Source organism: Heptranchias perlo, chromosome 8 (assembly GCF_035084215.1).
Source record: "Heptranchias perlo isolate sHepPer1 chromosome 8, sHepPer1.hap1, whole genome shotgun sequence".
Classification (NCBI taxonomy): domain Eukaryota; kingdom Metazoa; phylum Chordata; class Chondrichthyes; order Hexanchiformes; family Hexanchidae; genus Heptranchias; species Heptranchias perlo.
The window spans coordinates 3,343,956-3,362,057 of NC_090332.1; the positions used below are offsets into that span (position 1 = coordinate 3,343,956).

The 18,102-nt window shown below is 45.0% G+C and overlaps 1 protein-coding gene across 1 annotated transcript in view; it reads left to right on the forward strand.

Annotated features, from left to right (window-relative positions):
* The first annotated feature begins 7,611 nt into the window (after positions 1 to 7,611).
* col12a1a (collagen, type XII, alpha 1a) overlaps positions 7,612 to 18,102 on the forward strand; it is a 256,730-nt gene continuing 246,239 nt past the window's right edge. Inside the window, exon 1 of the mRNA XM_067988546.1 lies at positions 7,612 to 7,807. The gene's annotated coding sequence lies outside the window, so the exon portion shown is untranslated. The remainder of the gene's footprint in view (positions 7,808 to 18,102) is intronic.

Below are 18,102 nucleotides of genomic sequence, written 5' to 3' on the forward strand. Positions count from 1 at the left end.
CACAATTAACAATTCTCTCTTTAGAATCATGGAATCCTACAGCACTGAAGGAGGCCATTCGGCCTATCACGTCTGTGCTGGCTCTTTGAAAGAGCTATCCAATTAGTCCCACTCCCCCCACTCTTTCCCATAGCCCTGCAAATGTTTCTCAATACTATTGAATCTGCTTCCACCGCCCTTTCAGGCAACGCATTCCAGATCAGAACAACTCGCTGCGTAAAAAAAAAATGTTTCCTCATGTTGCTGCTGGTTCTTTTTCCGATTATCTTAAATCTGTGTCCTCTGGTTACCGACCCTTCTGCCACTGGAAACAATTTCTCCTTATTTACTCTGTCAAAACCGTTCATGATTTTGAACACCTCTATCAAATCTCCCCTTAACCTTCTCTGCTTCAAAGAGAACAACCCCAGCTTCTCCAGTCTCTCCACATAACTGAAGTCCCTCATCCCTGGCACCATTCTAGTAAATCTCCTCTGAACCCTCTCCAAGGCCTTCACATCCTTCCTAAAGTGCGGTGCCCAGAATTGGACACAATACTCCAGCTGAGGCCTAACCAGTGTTTTATGAAGGTTCAGCATAACTTCCTTGCTTTTGTGCTCAGTGCCTCTATTAATAAAGCCAAGAATCCCGTCTGCCTTTTTAACACCTTCTCAACTTATCCATTACTGATATATTTGTAGAACACTTTGATGTACATTTTAATATTCCCCCCAGCTTTCCTTATCCCTTTCTCTTTCCTTATTTCTCATATTCTATCTTGCTTTTATCATTTTTATCGTATCTCTGCTTCAATTTTAGTTTGTTTCTAACCTCCCTATTTATCTGTGACATTCTGAAACCTGCAGCAATCTCCTTTTTTTAATGCTACATATTTATTCTGTAACTTTGCAACCTCCTTTTAAAAGAATATCCTACTGTTGTTCTACAGCCCTGTTTGTCAATTTCTCTTTTCACCTCACCTCAGCTAACGAGTTCATTTTTCCAAAATCGGCCCTATTCCAATCTGCTGCCCTTGTTTTTATACTAACTTTCTATTTAGACCGTCAAACGTTATCATATTATGGTCACTACTCCTGAAGAGCTCTCCCACATTTAACTCATCTACCTGATCTACTTTGGTGCTCATTACTAGATCCAGTAGCGCTTATCTCCTTGTAGGAATATGAACATACAATATGAGGAAGGAGTCATCTCCACATTTTAGGAATTCCATTCCTATTTCTCCATTTCTACCCTCTGTTAGTGACACTGGAAACACCGTGGGAAGATTCCCTCTGGTCTCTCTGTGTGTTAGTGACACTGTAAACACAGGGGGAAGATTCCCCCTGGTCTCTCTGTGAGTTAGTGACACTGGAAACACCGTGGGAAGATTCCCTCTGGTCTCTCTGTGTGTTAGTGACACTGTAAACACAGGGGGAAGATTCCCTCTGGTCTCTCTGTGTATTAGTGACACTGTAAACACAGGGGGAAGATTCCCTCTGGTCTCTCTGTTGTTAGTGACACTGTAAACACAGGGGGAAGATTCCCTCTGGTCTCTCTGTGTGTTAGTGACACTGTAAACACAGGGGGAAGATTCCCTCTGGTCTCTCTGTGTGTTAGTGACACTGTAAACACAGGGGGAAGATTCCCTCTGGTCTCTCTGTGTGTTAGTGACACTGTAAACACAGTGGGAAGATTCCCCCTGGTCTCTCTGTGTGTTAGTGACACTGTAAACACAGGGGGAAGATTCCCCCTGGTCTCTCTGTGTGTTAGTGACACTGTAAACACAGGGGGAAGATTCCCCCTGGTCTCTCTGTGTGTTAGTGACACTGTAAACACAGTGGGAAGATTCCCCCTGGTCTCTCTGTGTGTTAGTGACACTGTAAACACAGGGGGAAGATTCCCCCTGGTCTCTCTGTGTGTTAGTGACACTGTAAACACAGGGGGAAGATTCCCCCTGGTCTCTCTGTGTGTTAGTGACACTGTAAACACAGGGGGAAGATTCCCTCTGGTCTCTCCGTGTATTAGTGACACTGGAAACACCGTGGGAAGATTCCCCCTGGTCTCTCTGTGTGTTAGTGACACTGTAAACACAGGGGGAAGATTCCCTCTGGTCTCTCTGTGTATTAGTGACACTGTAAACACAGTGGGAAGATTCCCTCTGGTCTCTCTGTGTGTTAGTGACACTGTAAACACAGGGGGAAGATTCCCTCTGGTCTCTCTGTGTATTAGTGACACTGTAAACACAGGGGGAAGATTCCCTCTGGTCTCTCTGTGTATTAGTGACACTGTAAACACAGCGGGAAGATTCCCCCTGGTCTCTCTGTATGTTAGTGACACTGTAAACACAGGGGGAAGATTCCCTCTGGTCTCTCTGTGTGTTAGTGACACTGTAAACACAGGGGGAAGATTCCCTCTGGTCTCTCTGTGAGTTAGTGACACTGTAAACACAGGGGGAAGATTCCCTCTGGTCTCTCTGTGTGTTAGTGACACTGTAAACACAGCGGGAAGATTCCCCCTTGTCTCTCTGTGTGTTAGTGACACTGTAAACACAGGGGGAAGATTCCCTCTGGTCTCTCTGTGTATTAGTGACACTGTAAACACAGGGGGAAGATTCCCTCTGGTCTCTCTGTGTGTTAGTAACACTGTAAACACAGGGGGAAGATTCCCTCTGGTCTCTCTGTGTATTAGTGACACTGTAAACACAGGGGGAAGATTCCCTCTGGTCTCTCTGTGTGTTAGTGACACTGGAAACACAGTGGGAAGATTCCCTCTGGTCTCTCTGTGTGTTAGTGACACTGTAAACACAGGGGGAAGATTCCCTCTGGTCTCTCTGTGTGTTAGTGACACTGTAAACACAGGGGGAAGATTCCCTCTGGTCTCTCTGTGTATTAGTGACACTGTAAACACAGGGGGAAGATTCCCTCTGGTCTCTCTGTGTGTTAGTGACACTGTAAACACAGGGGGAAGATTCCCTCTGGTCTCTCTGTGTATTAGTGACACTGTAAACACAGTGGGAAGATTCCCTCTGGTCTCTCTGTGTGTTAGTGACACTGGAAACACAGGGGGAAGATTCCCTCTGGTCTCTCTGTGTGTTAGTGACACTGTAAACACAGGGGGAAGATTCCCTCTGGTCTCTCTGTGTGTTAGTGACACTGTAAACACAGGGGGAAGATTCCCTCTGGTCTCTCTGTGTGTTAGTGACACTGTAAACACAGCGGGAAGATTCCCTCTGGTCTCTCCGTGTATTAGTGACACAGGAAACACAGCGGGAAGATTCCCTCTGGTCTCTCCGTGTATTAGTGACACTGGAAACATAGCAGGAAGATTTCTTCCCATTGACTCGGTTTATCCGGGATTTCCATGGAAGTTATGCTGGCCAATCGGGAGAACACCCCCTCCCCCCACACAGAGGGCATTCACAGAATTAAAACAACCAGGAGAATCTAGGATATTATAAACGGGGCAGTAGAGTTGAAGAGTTAGAAGTAATGATGAATTTAGTAGTGGTGAACGGTTGTTTTTCAGACTGGAGGAAGGTAAACAATGCTGGGACCACTCCCTTTCTTCATAAATATTAATGACTTGGACTTGGGTGTACAGGGCACAATTTCAAAATTTGCAGATGACACAAAACTTGGAAGGGTAGTAAACAGTGAGGAGGATAGTGATAGAATTCAAGAGGATATAGACAGGCTGGTGGCATGGGCGGACACGTGGCAGATGAAATTTAACACAGAATAATGCGAGGTGATACATTTCGGTAGGAAGAACAAGGAGAGGCAATATAAACTAGAGGGCGCAATTCTAAAAGGGGTACAGGAACAGAGAGATCTGAGGGTATATGTGCACAAATTGTTGAAGGTGACAGGGCAGGTTGAGAAAGAGGTTAAAAAAGCATATGGGATCCTGGACTTTATAAATAGAGGCATAGAGTACAAAAGCAAGGAGGTTATGATGAACCTTTATGAAACACTGGTTCGGCCACAACTGGAATGTTGTGTCCAGTTCTGGGAACCGCACTTTAAGAAAGATGTGAAGGCCTTAGAGAGGGTGCAGAAGAGATTTACTAGAATGATTCCAGGGATGAGGGACTTTAGTTACATGGATAGACTGGAGAAGCTGGGGTTGTTCTCCTTGAAACAGAGAAGTTTGAGAGAAGATTTGATAGAGATATTCAAAATCATGAATGGTCTTCAAGAGGATAGAGACAGGCCAGTGGCATGGAGTAGATAGAGAGAAACTGTCCCCATTGGCGGAGGGGTCAAGAACCAAAGGACATAGATTTAAGGTGATTGGCAAAAGACCCAAAGGTGACATGATGATAAACCTTTTTACACAGCGAGTGGTTAGGATCTGGAATGCACTGCCCGAGGGGGTGGTGGAGACAGATTCAATCATGGCCTTCAAAAGGGAACTGGTAAGTACTTGAAACAAAAAGATTTGCAGGGCTACGGGGAGAAGGAGGGTGAGTGGGACTAGCTGGATCGGTCTTGCATAGAGCCGGCATGGACATGATAGGCTGAATGGCCTCCTTCCATGCTGTAACCTTTCTATGATTCTATGGTGTACAAAAACATCGATTAGGGTACAGTTAGAGAACTCTGTGCACCCCATTATAGAAAGCCATAGTCTACAATGTAGATACACCAGGATGATGCCAGGGATGGGAAATTATAGATATGAGGAGAGACTTGTGATACTGGGGCTGTTTCCACTGCAGCAGAGAAGGCTAAGAAGAAATTAAATTGAGGTTTTTAAAGTTATGATGCTCACTGAGAGGTTAGGAAAAATTCCTTTGCATAAGGTTGTTGGAGTATGGACTTGCTTTACTACAGGGAATGGTTGAGGCAGAGTCCACTGCAACTTTTATGAGAAATGTGGATAAATGTCTCTGTGAGTTAGTGACACTGTAAACACAGCGGGAAGATTCCCTCTGGTCTCTCTGTGTGTTAGTGACACTGTAAACACAGTGGGAAGATTCCCTCTGGTCTCTCTGTGTGTTAGTGACACTGTAAACACAGGGGGAAGATTCCCTCTGGTCTCTCTGTGTGTTAGTGACACTGTAAACACAGCGGGAAGATTCCCTCTGGTCTCTCTGTGTGTTAGTGACACTGTAAACACAGGGGGAAGATTCCCTCTGGTCTCTCTGTGTGTTAGTGACACTGTAAACACAGGGGGAAGATTCCCTCTGGTCTCTCAGTGTATTAGTGACACTGTAAACACAGCGGGAAGATTCCCTCTGGTCTCTCTGTGAGTTAGTGACACTGTAAACACAGGGGGAAGATTCCCTCTGGTCTCTCTGTGTGTTAGTGACACTGTAAACACAGGGGGAAGATTCCCTCTGGTCTCTCTGTGTGTTAGTGACACTGTAAACACAGGGGGAAGATTCCCTCTGGTCTCTCAGTGTATTAGTGACACTGTAAACACAGCGGGAAGATTCCCTCTGGTCTCTCTGTGAGTTAGTGACACTGTAAACACAGGGGGAAGATTCCCTCTGGTCTCTCTGTGTGTTAGTGACACTGTAAACACAGGGGGAAGATTCCCTCTGGTCTCTCAGTGTATTAGTGACACTGTAAACACAGCGGGAAGATTCCCTCTGGTCTCTCTGTGAGTTAGTGACACTGTAAACACAGCGGGAAGATTCCCTCTGGTCTCTCTGTGTATTAGTGACACTGTAAACACAGGGGGAAGATTCCCTCTGGTCTCTCTGTGTGTTAGTGACACTGTAAACACAGGGGGAAGATTCCCTCTGGTCTCTCTGTGTATTAGTGACACTGTAAACACAGCGGGAAGATTCCCTCTGGTCTCTCTGTGTGTTAGTGACGCTGTAAACACAGCGGGAAGATTCCCTCTGGTCTCTCTGTGAGTTAGTGACACTGTAAATCTTCAATGGAAGGAAAATCCAGCAGCTTCCATTCCCTGCCAGTGATCTTCCCCACCAGCTTTTCCGTTCTGGACTCTGCTTAATACCTAAATGGTAATGATGAAACGCTGCCTCTTTGTAACATTCCAGAGTGAGTTTATGAAGAGTTCCTGTTGCTTTAAAATGGGAAATGATTAAATATAGAGCTTAAGTTAAAAAAATAAATGGCAGATTTTGAGGACAGTCTGAAAATTGCTAGTTCTCAGGAGAGAACTGCGGAACTGCATGATTTACAATGAAACAATAAAACTATAATTTCACCTGAAGCCTGACAGTGAGTGAGCAGAATACGCCCCCAATGGATGGTTAATTAAAGGGACCACCCCCATACTTACTCCCAGTACTTTATAAACCCCTCCAATGATACACCTTAGCTTTTACAAAAAAAAAACTATTATCCTTTCCCTCCCCTATACCCACAAACATTTTCCCTCCCAGTAGGAGACTCCCTACTGCCAGATTGTATCCTGCTTGGTGCAGTAACCAGACTGAGTTATTCCAAGCACGGTATTAACTGTTCCTAGATTCCCGCTGATGAGCTTATTGGATCCCATTTCCTTATCTTTCCCAATCTCACTTTATTATGCAATTGGATTGTCTAGACAGGTCACAGTGTCCACACTCTGATTCAAAATAATAAATATCTTCCAGATTGGTGAGAATTATAAAAGATGTCCTACTGCATCGAATTTAATTTTCAGTAATTACATTTTAGTAAAAGCTTCCCTTATAAATGAGCAGGAATACCCCTTCTGGTGTCATGAATGTGAAAAGTGCCCGTTCCATTTTCCCTTTTTTAGTATTGAACCGTGGCCCAGGCGGAGACACAAGACAGAAACACACAAACACACGCCCCAGACGGGGGCAGTCCCACTCAGGCAGCTTTCATACAAAGTTTCAACACAACATAAGCCTGGGACAACATTAATTAATTCTGTCTTTCTTAAAACCAACGAGAAAGAGAGAAATTACACGGGGAGAGAATTATTACTTTTTTCTACTTTTTACACAAAAGTTGGGGAGGGAGAGAAATTTTAATTAGAAAAACACATGAATGGTGAAGGGAGAGGTGTCTGTATAATTCGCAAATATTTCAATCCATAATTTAAACCCCCTTCCCCCCACACCAATAACACTTACAGATTAGTTATTTAAACAAAAACAAAAATTTGCAACAAAATAAAACCCCCAGTTCTGATGAAAGGTCATTGACCTGAAACGTTAACCCCGTTTCTCTCTTCACAGACGCTGCTTGATTCGCTGAGCGCATTTTCTGTTTGTATTTTTTAAAGAATTGTTTTAACGGAAAAACGTGCAAAACAAATCGACAGAAGGAATCACAACAAATGATCGTGTGTGTTTGTTTAAATAAGGAGACACTTATACAGATATAAATATCTACTTTATTTAGTCGAGCCCAGTTCAGTGTCAAACTGCGTTTCGAGTTCCAGGTCTTGTCCCTTTAAAGTTTTGGCTTGAGGATCTTGTGTGAATATGATGATCGTATTATAAATGGAATGTAATTACGTTAGACAAGAATGCGAAGTGTTGGCAGACTTTGCTTGAATTAAATATTACATATATATCACATCATGACATTTTTCCCCTCTTCACGTCCCTCCCTCCTAAAGGCTCGTTTCGTAACAGCTTACGAAAGCTGCATTTTTTTGCCGTTGCATGGGCTATAGAATAGGTCAGTATTAATCTGGGCTTTCCACGATAGGATCGTCCCACTTCTCACAAGAGAGGAGAGAGAGAGAGAGGCTGCAGACTTCGGAGCAGCAGAACAAAAACAGGACCTGCCCCCCCAGCTCAGCACCTCAAACTCGGTCTACCCCCGAGTCCCCCGCGCACCTCTGCGGCTACAGGAGCAGCACCAACAGGGATTCTCTCTCTGCACAGGTTTGCTTATTAGCCCCCTCTTAAACTCAAGTGTTTATTGCAATCGATTTTAGCAAGGATTCCAACCCCTGCATGTGTCTCACCTTCGGGTCTAATGTGAAAAGGAACTTTATTTGAATTTTTTTGGGGGGATATCGATTTATTATTGCATTTATATATGTTTTAAACATTTTAATTTTATATATCGTGTAATGGATGCATATATTTAAACTCTCGATTTTATACAGTCAAATGTTATTGAGTGCAACAATACCATAACTAAATAGCTTTTATTTAAATTGAGATACAACCGGGGAAGGCTTGCAAGCAATAAATGGTTGAATTGGTTCAGTTTGTGTTGGCCGATTTTATTTTGAACTACCTGGTATATATTTGCAGTTCCAAAAAAAAATGTTGTATTTGTTCTTCCGTTTGGACCGTGCGGTTTGCCTCTGTCCTGGGTTTGTGACAGGGCCACCTTGACACCTCCTGGAGTTATTCCTGGAGAGCTGGCTTGTGTGAAATGGAGAAGTCCCAGGGCTGATCCTTGTCGAGGAGCCGATGGGGTGGGGTAGACGGCATGCAATGCAGCCAGGGAGAAGCGTTAGTTGGGTCTGTGCACTGCTCCGGGGGTGGGTGGGTGGGTGAGTGAGTGGGTGGGGGACAGGGAATGAGGGAGGTCAGCCTCAGACTCCACTTTAGGCTTTAAATTACTCACACGCACAATCAACACAGACAGAAACACTCACACAGATATATACAGACAGACACACCACACAGACATAGGAGTCGATCTGGGCATCAGCTCACCCATATACAGAGCTGTAAAAAGAATAGAGAGAGGGAGAGGCACGAGTTGGTCTTCCAATTTAAAAAAGTTACCTGTAATCACGAGAAGTTTGAATTAAATTACTTTAAATAATGACTAAGTACAGTTAAACTCTATTTTGACCTGCAGTCGATGAATAAAGCTCACAAAGTCGAACATTTTAAACTATTTTTTCTTGTTTCTAAAGTTATTTATTATGGGCGAAAACCCTTTAAATCGGTTCGCAGGTCAATGTGCTGGGCTGCTATATCTTGGATTGGTATAACTGAGATGGGGAGTGTAATGTGTTGAAACGCATTGTAACTTGCGATGCTTCGGACAGTTGCAGGCTGCATGTCTCGTCAGCAGACGAGGCGAGAGCTGCAGACCTGCCTGCTCTTCCACATGTAGTTAACGGGAGTCTGCAGACCCCCTCCCCCCGACCCTGGCCCCCCCCCCCTCTGTGACTTTTCGAGTGAGGTCCTGATGTTTGGGACCTGACAGGACGCAGCCCCGCCGTCGGGCCGCCAGGTGATGCTGTAGCACCAGCCCAGACCCAAAGCAACAAGTTTGTGAACCTTTCTTAAAACCCCATCGAACGGCACTGGGTGAAATACAGAGCCCGCTCTCACCAAGGTGTAAAAGGGCAGTCAGCAGGAAAAATAGAATTGCTTTTGATTTGCTACTTTGGTTGTTCAAATATATCTTAAGGGAGAAAAAAAATGACTGCAGCAGTTTGATATCCAGTTGTGCATCCCTGAAGTTGGTGATGTCTGTAAATTGTGTTTGAATCAGTGGCGCTGACTCGCATGCGAGTGAAATGACAGTCCCCAATACACAGCAACGGGTAGCAGCTTCAGAAAGCGTGGAGAGGGGCATATGCTTAATGTCTCCCCATAGTTATATTTACCAACCTCAAGTTGGATTGAGTGAGACTAATGACGCAATGCTGTTCTCCTGAGTGTCGTTGCAATATTGCAATCAGTCAAGACGATGGCAGTTGGTGAATTGCTTTTAGACAGGCTTGGTGGGAAGGGGAGAGGGAGGGAGGGAGAGAGAGAGAGAGCCATTTGGGAGACGAGTCTTAATCTTAAATCCTAGAAAGGTTGTTTTGGAATACAAAAAAAAGGAACTGGAAATCTGAAATAAATGCTCGGGGGGAGCACCGCAGATCCAACAACATCTGTAAAGAGAAACAAAAGGAGAAGTTAATATTTAGGGTGCAGACTTTAGTCGGAACTCAAAGTGCCATGTAAACCTGTGTGTTAGCAGGAACTAAAAGCTGGGGTGGAGGGAGAGAGTCTGTGATATATTTCTTCACGTTGCATTAACACCGAAGGAATAAAAAGAAAGGGTCTCCTCTCTCTGGCAGCAGAGCACAGTCCAGTCTCGATAATGCAACACAGATTTTCTTATAACGTGCTTTCAGGAAAAAAAAACCTTAAGAGTAGAATTTTACGAGCTGCTGTATAAATGCAAGTTGCTAATGTAATCTGTATAAAGTGAACCTCCTGTAAATGTTGATACACTCCCCCTGTCCAGGCTTCTGAAAGACAGTAGGAGGAACAGCGCTATCATTGCAAGAGATGTGTTTTATTATCAGTGGAGAGTGACAAAGCTAACTGGCTAGTAAGGCAACAGATAGCGAAATCTGTTGACTTTTTGTCGTTCCACGGGGGATCTGCTCAGAGTCTCCCCCCGCCTCCCCAGTTGGAACAATCTATGATTTAGAGAGTTGGAGGCTGCGAGTGAGGTACGGGGTAGGAGAGTTTGTCAGATCGAGGGATTTATAGGCAGACAGTGAGACTGAATCAGGCTGGGATTGGGGAGGGGGAGGATGGGGGTCAGGAATAGAGGTCTTTAGTTGTCTGAGTTGAAGGAGACCAGCTAGCCGAGACAACTTTATGCCGGGTATCCAGGTCAAGTTATACTATTCATAACAAACTCGGTTGTGTGTACGTTTAACTGCCTAACATAGAGGTCGTGGGTGAGAGTGTAGATTGTGCAGAGCTGCATTGTTTAAAACACGAGACAGATCACCAGGCTCCCGAAATATAGGTTTATTCTCCAAGAAATTTATGATTTCGTTTCTTTCTTTCATCAGCCTCCTCCCCACACCCCCCCTCCCCTCTTTTTTTCTTGGCACCAGACCTGCACAATCACGGATTACCTTACCCTTCATTTCCAATATCCCTCTGCACGCCGACATCTTCCTTTTTCTTTGAATCTAACACCGTATGAGGTTATATCTGGGAGTTCTCTCAATTCCCAAGGAAACAGCCAGCCGGCGAGGCGATGAGGTGACTCACAGATTCCCCCCTCCCCAGGATCACTCCTCGCTGTCTGAGGTTTCAGGGAATTTGATTCGAAGCCAAGAAGGGGGGCAGTGAAAATAGGCATTCCACATGTCAAGACTCTCCCTGCGCAACCGGTTAAAGGTTTCACTCTTAGACATTTCGGCTATGTCCACAGATTGGACCACACTCAGGATGGATTTTAATTCCTAGGTTGAACAATATTAAGTATGCAAGGCTCTTAATTGCAACAAAATTAAAGACGGACCAAACTTGTACACTCTTCTATGAAACGGGACTTTGGTTATAACCAAAGCGGGAGGCAGTGTTGGGAACATCACATGAGGATAGGATTGGCCTGGGTTGTGATGCCTCTTGTGGTTGAATGGCCACTCACTGTCAACGCTCATGTATGAATGCACTCGGGCAAGGTGGCAAAGGGCACCGGACATGGAGGGAACCTTGACCCAGTGAGAAGTCAACAACTTCAGGAGGGAGTGGGAATAGACTGGGGGAAGGGGAGGGAAAAATTGTCTGATCCGACCAGGCAGTCACTTAAATGTAATTTGCCTCCTGAATGGTGGACTGCAGACATTTAAATTAAGAAATGAATCGTAAAACAGCCCCGCGATATCCAATATAGTAAACATTAGTCATAGAAATACAACTCTTATCTTTTTTTTGGAGACGTGAGGGTCAGTCTGCCATTGGCCCGGGTCTGACATCTTGCATATGTTCCTTGTGGAAACTTTATTCCAATGTTGTTGGAAGGGATCAGTTGGGAGGCACAGACTTCACAGTGTGAACTCTGATACCTGCCCGTTTAGTAAGAAAAACAGCATTTCCCAAACTTTTACTTGGTCTTCACAGTTTTTCTGTCAGATGCATTTGGAGTTTTGTATGTATTTGGGTGTGTGGGTATGTGTTTGGGGATGTGGGTATGTGTTTGGGTGTGTGGGTATGTGTTTGGGGATGTGGGTATATATTTGGGTGTGTGGGTATGTGTTTGGGGATGTGGGTATGTGTTTGGGTGTGTGTGTATGTGTTTGGGTGTGTGGGTATATGTTTGGGGATGTGGGTATGTGTTTGGGTGTGTGGGTATATGTTTGGGGATGTGGGTATATATTTGGGTGTGTGGGTATGTGTTTGGGTGTGTGGGTATGTGTTTGGGGATGTGGGTATGTGTTTGGGTGTGTGGGTATATGTTTGGGGATGTGGGTATATATTTGGGTGTGTGGGTATGTGTTTTGGTGTGTGTGTATGTGTATATATTTTTGGGTGTGTTTGTGAGAGAACGGATGTTTGGCCGTGTGTGTGTGTTTGAGTGTGTTTTATGGGGTGGGTGGCTACATGTTTGGGTGTCAATGCAAGTATGGATAGTATGTGTGTGTGTGCGTGTGTGTATGTGTATATTTGTGGGTGTGTATACGTTTGTGGTGGGGCGGGGGGCGGTGGAAGGAGTGGATTTTTAAGACGACAAAAGAAAAGAATTGTAGTTTCCAGCTTTTGTCAGAAGATGGCAACAAGACAAAGAAAGAAAATCAGTGGGCCTTTTCCCCTCACCTCCCAGTACAAACATGTGACTCCACAATCTCTGTTCTGAGGTGAGCTCAAAGTCGCATCGAGTTCTCTCAATGTTTTGTCGGGCAGAAAGCTGTCAAACCTGTCAACCAGAATCCGACAGGGATTTAAATTATTTTTTTGCACAGGGCTGATATTATGTATCGTGCATCGGAGACTCTATATTATCCTGTCTCTCACTGGAAGCTCTAGGATACAGTATCTCACAACATGGACTAGCAGAGCCCAGACAGGAGATTTCCCTGTTGCTAGATAAAGGGAAACCAGTGGATGTAGTATATTTGGATTTTCAAAAGGCATTCGAAAAGGTGCCACATAAAAGGTTGTTACACAAGGTAAGGGCTCATGGGATTGGGGGTAATATATTAGCATGGATAAAGGATTGGTTAAAGGACAGAAAGGAGAGTGTGGATAAACGGGTCATTTCAGGTTGGCAGGCTGTATCTAGTGGGGTGCCGCAAGGATCAGTGCTTGGGCCTCAGCTATTTACAATCTATATTAATGACTTAGATGAAGGGACCGAGTGTAATGTATCCAAGTTTGCTGATGATACAAAGCTAGGTGGGAAAGTAAAGCTGTGAGGAGGACGCAAAGAGGCTGCAAAGGGATATAGACAGGTTAAGTGAGTGGGCAAGAAAGTGGCAGATGGAGTATAATGTGGGGAAATGTGAGGTTATTCACTTTGGTAGGAAGAATAGAAAAACAGAATTTTTTTAAATGGTGAGACACTATTAAATGTTGGTGTTCAGTGAGGATTGGGTGTCCTCGTACAAGAAATGCAAAAAGTTAGTATGCAGGTACAGCAGGCAGTTAGGAAGGCAAATGGAATGTTGGCCTTTATTGCAAGGGAGTTGAGTACAAGAGTAAGGAAGTCTTACTATAGTTGTACAGGGCTTTAGTAAGACCTCACCTGAAGCACAGTTTTGGTCTCATTATCTAAGGAAGGATATACTTACCTTGGAGGCGGTGCAACGAAGGTTCACTAGATTAATTCCTGGGATGAGAGTGTTATCCTATGAAGAGAGGTTGAGTAGAATGGTCCATTCTCTCTGGAGTTTAAGATTATGAGGGGGCTTGACAGGGTGGATGCTGAGAGATTGTTTCCCCTGGCTGGAGAGCCTAGAACTAGGGGACATAGTTCCAGGATAAGGGGTCGGCCATTCAGGACTGAGCTGAGGAGGAATCTCTTCATGCAGAGGGTTGTGAATCTTTGGAATTCTCTACTCCAGAGGACTGTGGATGCTCAGTCATTGAATATATTCAAGGCTGAGATCGATAGATTTTTGGACTCTGGAGGAATCAAGGGATATGGAGATCGGGCGGGAAAGTGGAATTGAGGTAAAGGATCAGCCATGATCTGATTGAATGGCGGAGCAGGCTTGAGGGGCCGTACGGCCGACTCCTGCTCCTATTTCTTATGTTCTTATGCTCCACAGGTCAGGGATGCCCCTCCTGCGCAACTGGGGTTCTCTCCCTCTCTGTTCCCAACCCCCCCCCCCAACTCAACAGGGTGTCGAACCATCTCCCTCCTCATCAAGGTCTCCCTCTTTCTCTCTTTCTCTTTCTCTGTATCATCCCTCAACTGGGTACCTTGGACTGTTTCCTTCCCTCCCAGTCTTTTCCTGATGTCTCTACAATAAGAAAGAAAGAACTTGCATTTATATAGCGCCTTTCACAACCTCAGAACAACCCAAAATTCTTTACAGCCAATGAAGTACTTTTGAAGTGTAGTCACTGTTGTAATGTAGGGAGACGTGGCAGCCAATTTGCGTACAGCAAGATCCTACAAACGGCAATGAGATAAATGACCAGATCGTCAGTTCTGTCATGTTTATTGAGAGATAAATGTTGGCCAGGACAACTCACCTGCTCTTCACCAAATAGTGTCATGGAATCTTTTACAGACAAGGTCTCTTTTTCTTCCTTGGGATGTTTTACTATGTTAAAGGTGCTATAGAAATGCAAGTTGTTGTTGTTTTATAGGGTATCCTATTTTTTCCATCTTCTCATTCAACACAGGATATCTCTTGCTGTGTCCCTCCCCATCAAAGGTGTCTTCCCCCTCAACAACCTCTCTGGTGCCATCAAACCATAAGAGGGCATCTATCCTTTTCTCTTCTTGCTCCCCACATCTCTCCTCTTTCCTAACTGTCCCTTTCTCTTTTTTGTCCTCCCTAATAAGGTCTCTCTTTCAATCCTCACATCCACCCAACAGGGCCTCTCTCACTCTGTGTCCCCCTCCAAACCCTAAGAAGGCTGCTGTCCCTCCCCCTTGACTCTGCCAAAGGGGGCTGGTTTCTTTCCTCTCCCCCCCCCCACCCCCCCTGCCCCCTAACAGTGTCTGTGTCAGTCTGTCTGTCTGTCTGTGTCTGACGGTCTCTCTCTCTGTTCCTCTACCACTCTCCCCTAACAGTGTCTGTCTCAGTACTGCCACCTTCTCTCCGTTTTCCTTGGACTGCTGAAATAAATATAGTCAGGAGTTTATCCACTGGGGGTGGATTCTTGCCCATGAATATATTGGGGCTACTATTGGTTACATGAAAATAAAACACTTTCCTCAATGTGTGGGTGGAGCTACCTGGCAGTTCCAGGGAACATTGGTACTTTTACATTGGAGAGGGGCAAGAATTGAACTCTGGATCTCTGTTCCATGTAACCGAGTGTCACACCCCACTAGGCTCGCCAACTCTGGTGGAATGTATTCCTGGAGGTTTCATCACATAACCTCCCATCTCCAACCGCCTCACCCGGTCAAACAGCCCTTTTCCCCTAACTACCAATATTTCCATAACTAATGAAAATGTTTAGAGGAAATGCAAAAAATCCACACTTTTTTCACCCCACCCCCCCACCCCCTGCCATGATTTTTTTCCCCGGGTCACTCATGACAGTGTCTGGGAGATTAATTTTTAATTCTTGGAGGCTCCAGGGCAATCCTAGAGGGTTGGCAACCCTACGTCCCACAGTGTCTCGGAGGTTGCTCTGGTGGAGACGTGCGGAGAGCACTGTTAGAGCAGGGGTAACACCTAGCAATATGTTTGTAAGGTGCATTCATATTCCAGTAGGCAGCCTGGGCACTTTTAGAACATGGCCGTGCATTTGGCTAGAGTCACAGTTCACCTGGTGTAAAGCCCCAGAGGGACAAAGCCAACCAGCTTCCGTGCACTTGGGATCAGATCTGGATCCAACTCCCGAATCCGGCTCCCACTCTCACATTGATCTGCATCCAAAACCGTCTTACAATGATATGAAAGTGGTAGCATGAAGCACTGTAATATATTATATTGCACTTATACTGCAGATCACTAATCTATCACATGAGCAGAGTCAAGGATTGGGGCACTGGTCATTATAATCAGCCCAACAACAACACCTTGCATTTATATAGCGTCTTTAACGTAGTAAAATGTCCCAAGGTGCGTCACAGGAGCGTAATCAGACAAAAAATTGACACCAAGCCAAAGGAGGAGATATTAGGATGAGTGATTAAAAGCTTGATCAAAGAGATAGGTTTTAAGGAGCATCTTAAAGGAGGAGAGAGAGGCAAAGAGATTTAGGGAGGGAATTCCAGAGATTAGGGTCTAGGCAGCTGAAGGCACGGCCGCCAATGGTGAGGTGAAGAAAATCAGAGATGCACAAGAGGCCAGAGTTAGAGGAATGCAGAGATCTCGGAGGTTGTAGAGCTGGAGGAGGTCACAGAGATAGGGAGGGGTCGAGGCCATGGAGGGATTTGAACATGAGGATGAGAACTTTAAAATCCAGGTGTTGCTGGGAAAGTAAACAGATCTACATTGGGGCAAAACTGCCTCCAATACCTCATATATTTCCAAAAAATGGCAGATACATGGGCTCTTTCTCATGACTTGTCCCAAGTCGAGGTCGAGAGGTCGAGGGCAAGAGGACGAGTCTCAGGTCGAGGCGGAGATGTCGAATCTCGGGTGGAGGTAGAGAGGTTGAGGTCAAGAGGTCGAGGCTTGGGTGGAGGTGGAGAGGTCGAGGTCAAGAGGTCGCGTCTCAGGCCATGGTGGTGAGGTTGAGGTGGAGAGGTCCAGATCAGGTCGAGTCTCAGGTCGAGGGTGGAGAGGTCTAGTCTCAGGTCGAGGTGGATAGGTCAATCTCAAGTCGAGGTGGAGAAGTCGAGTCTCAGGTCAAGGCGGAGAGGTCGAATCTAGGTCAAGGTGGAGAGGTCGAGTTCAGGTCGAGGTGGAGAGGTTGTGGTGGAGAGGTTGAATTCAGGTTGTGGTGGAGAGGTCGAGATGGTTATAAAAGAATATATGTAGAACCAGGAACACCAGAAGCAAAGTGACAATGCCCTTATGATGCTCACAATCAGATCCCGATTCTCACCAATAGCCAAAATACCATCAGATTGTTTTTTCTTGACCAGACAGCCTCAGGAATCTCCTTGGCACTGACCCAGGACAACGGTCTCACTCGTTTATTTTCTCATCACTTGTTTCTATGGCTACTCTGTGGTTCACCACCGCCTGTAACCCTTTGAGCTCTGCAGGACTGCTAGTGGCTGGTGTAGCTTTTATTATGCTGGGACCACTGGACAGAGTTTGAGAATTTATCTGAACTCTAACCTGCATACACTAATTGCATTTGGGTGTCAGCCGTGGCTCAGTTGGTAGCAGTCTTACATCTGAGCGAGAAGGTCGTAGGTTTAAGTCCTCCCTCCAGAAACTTGAACACATAATCCAGGCCAACACATCAGTGGAGTACTGAGCAAATGCTGCACTGTTGGAGATGCCGTCTTTAGGATGAGATATTAAACTGAGGCCTCATCTACCCTCTTGGGTAGATGTAAAAGATCCCAAGGCAGTATCTTGAAGAAGACCAGGGGAGTTCTCCCTGGTGTCCTGGCCAACATTTATCCCTCAACCAACACTATAAAAAAACAGATTATCCGGTCATTATCACATTGCTGTTTGTAGGACCTTGCTGTGTGCAAATTGGCTGCCATGTTTACTACATTACAACAGTGACTATACTTCAAAAGTACTTCATTGGCTGTAAAGGGGGAGTTCCTGAGGTCATGAATGGTGTTATATAAATGCAAGTCTTTCTTTCATGCGTACGAGTGCACACTAATTTACATACAAGCACGTGTGCACCTGCTCGCGCACACATGAGAACTGACATTATGGAAAGCGGCAAGCCAGTGATGGGAAATGGGGAAAATTGAAGTAACTATTTTACCTGCCTAGGACAACGGTTGTTTTGCGAAATGAGGTGCTGCTTTACGAAGAACCATTCAGAGCTCCATCAGCTAACACTCCCATATGAGACTGTGCAGACCAAGAGTTGTTTGCACACAAGCAGAACCAGACTCATGCCTAACCCAAGCTGGAGAGCAACAATTATCAATTAATGCGGCCCCTTGTGATTTTAAGAGTAATTCAATGCCTGAAGCTTTCACTTTATTGAAGCAGTGAAACACATGCAGGCACCAGACTTAAAGGAATCTTTTGCATTTAATTCTATCAGCAACAATTTTTTTTTTGTAGCCTTAAGTAATTTGAAATTTTTCTTCTTCCATCTAACTCTCTTTTCCTCACTACTGAAAAGATCAAAAGCGAGACTATGTAAGGAGCACAATAGAAAACAAGTAAATTAAGAATTTAAGGCTA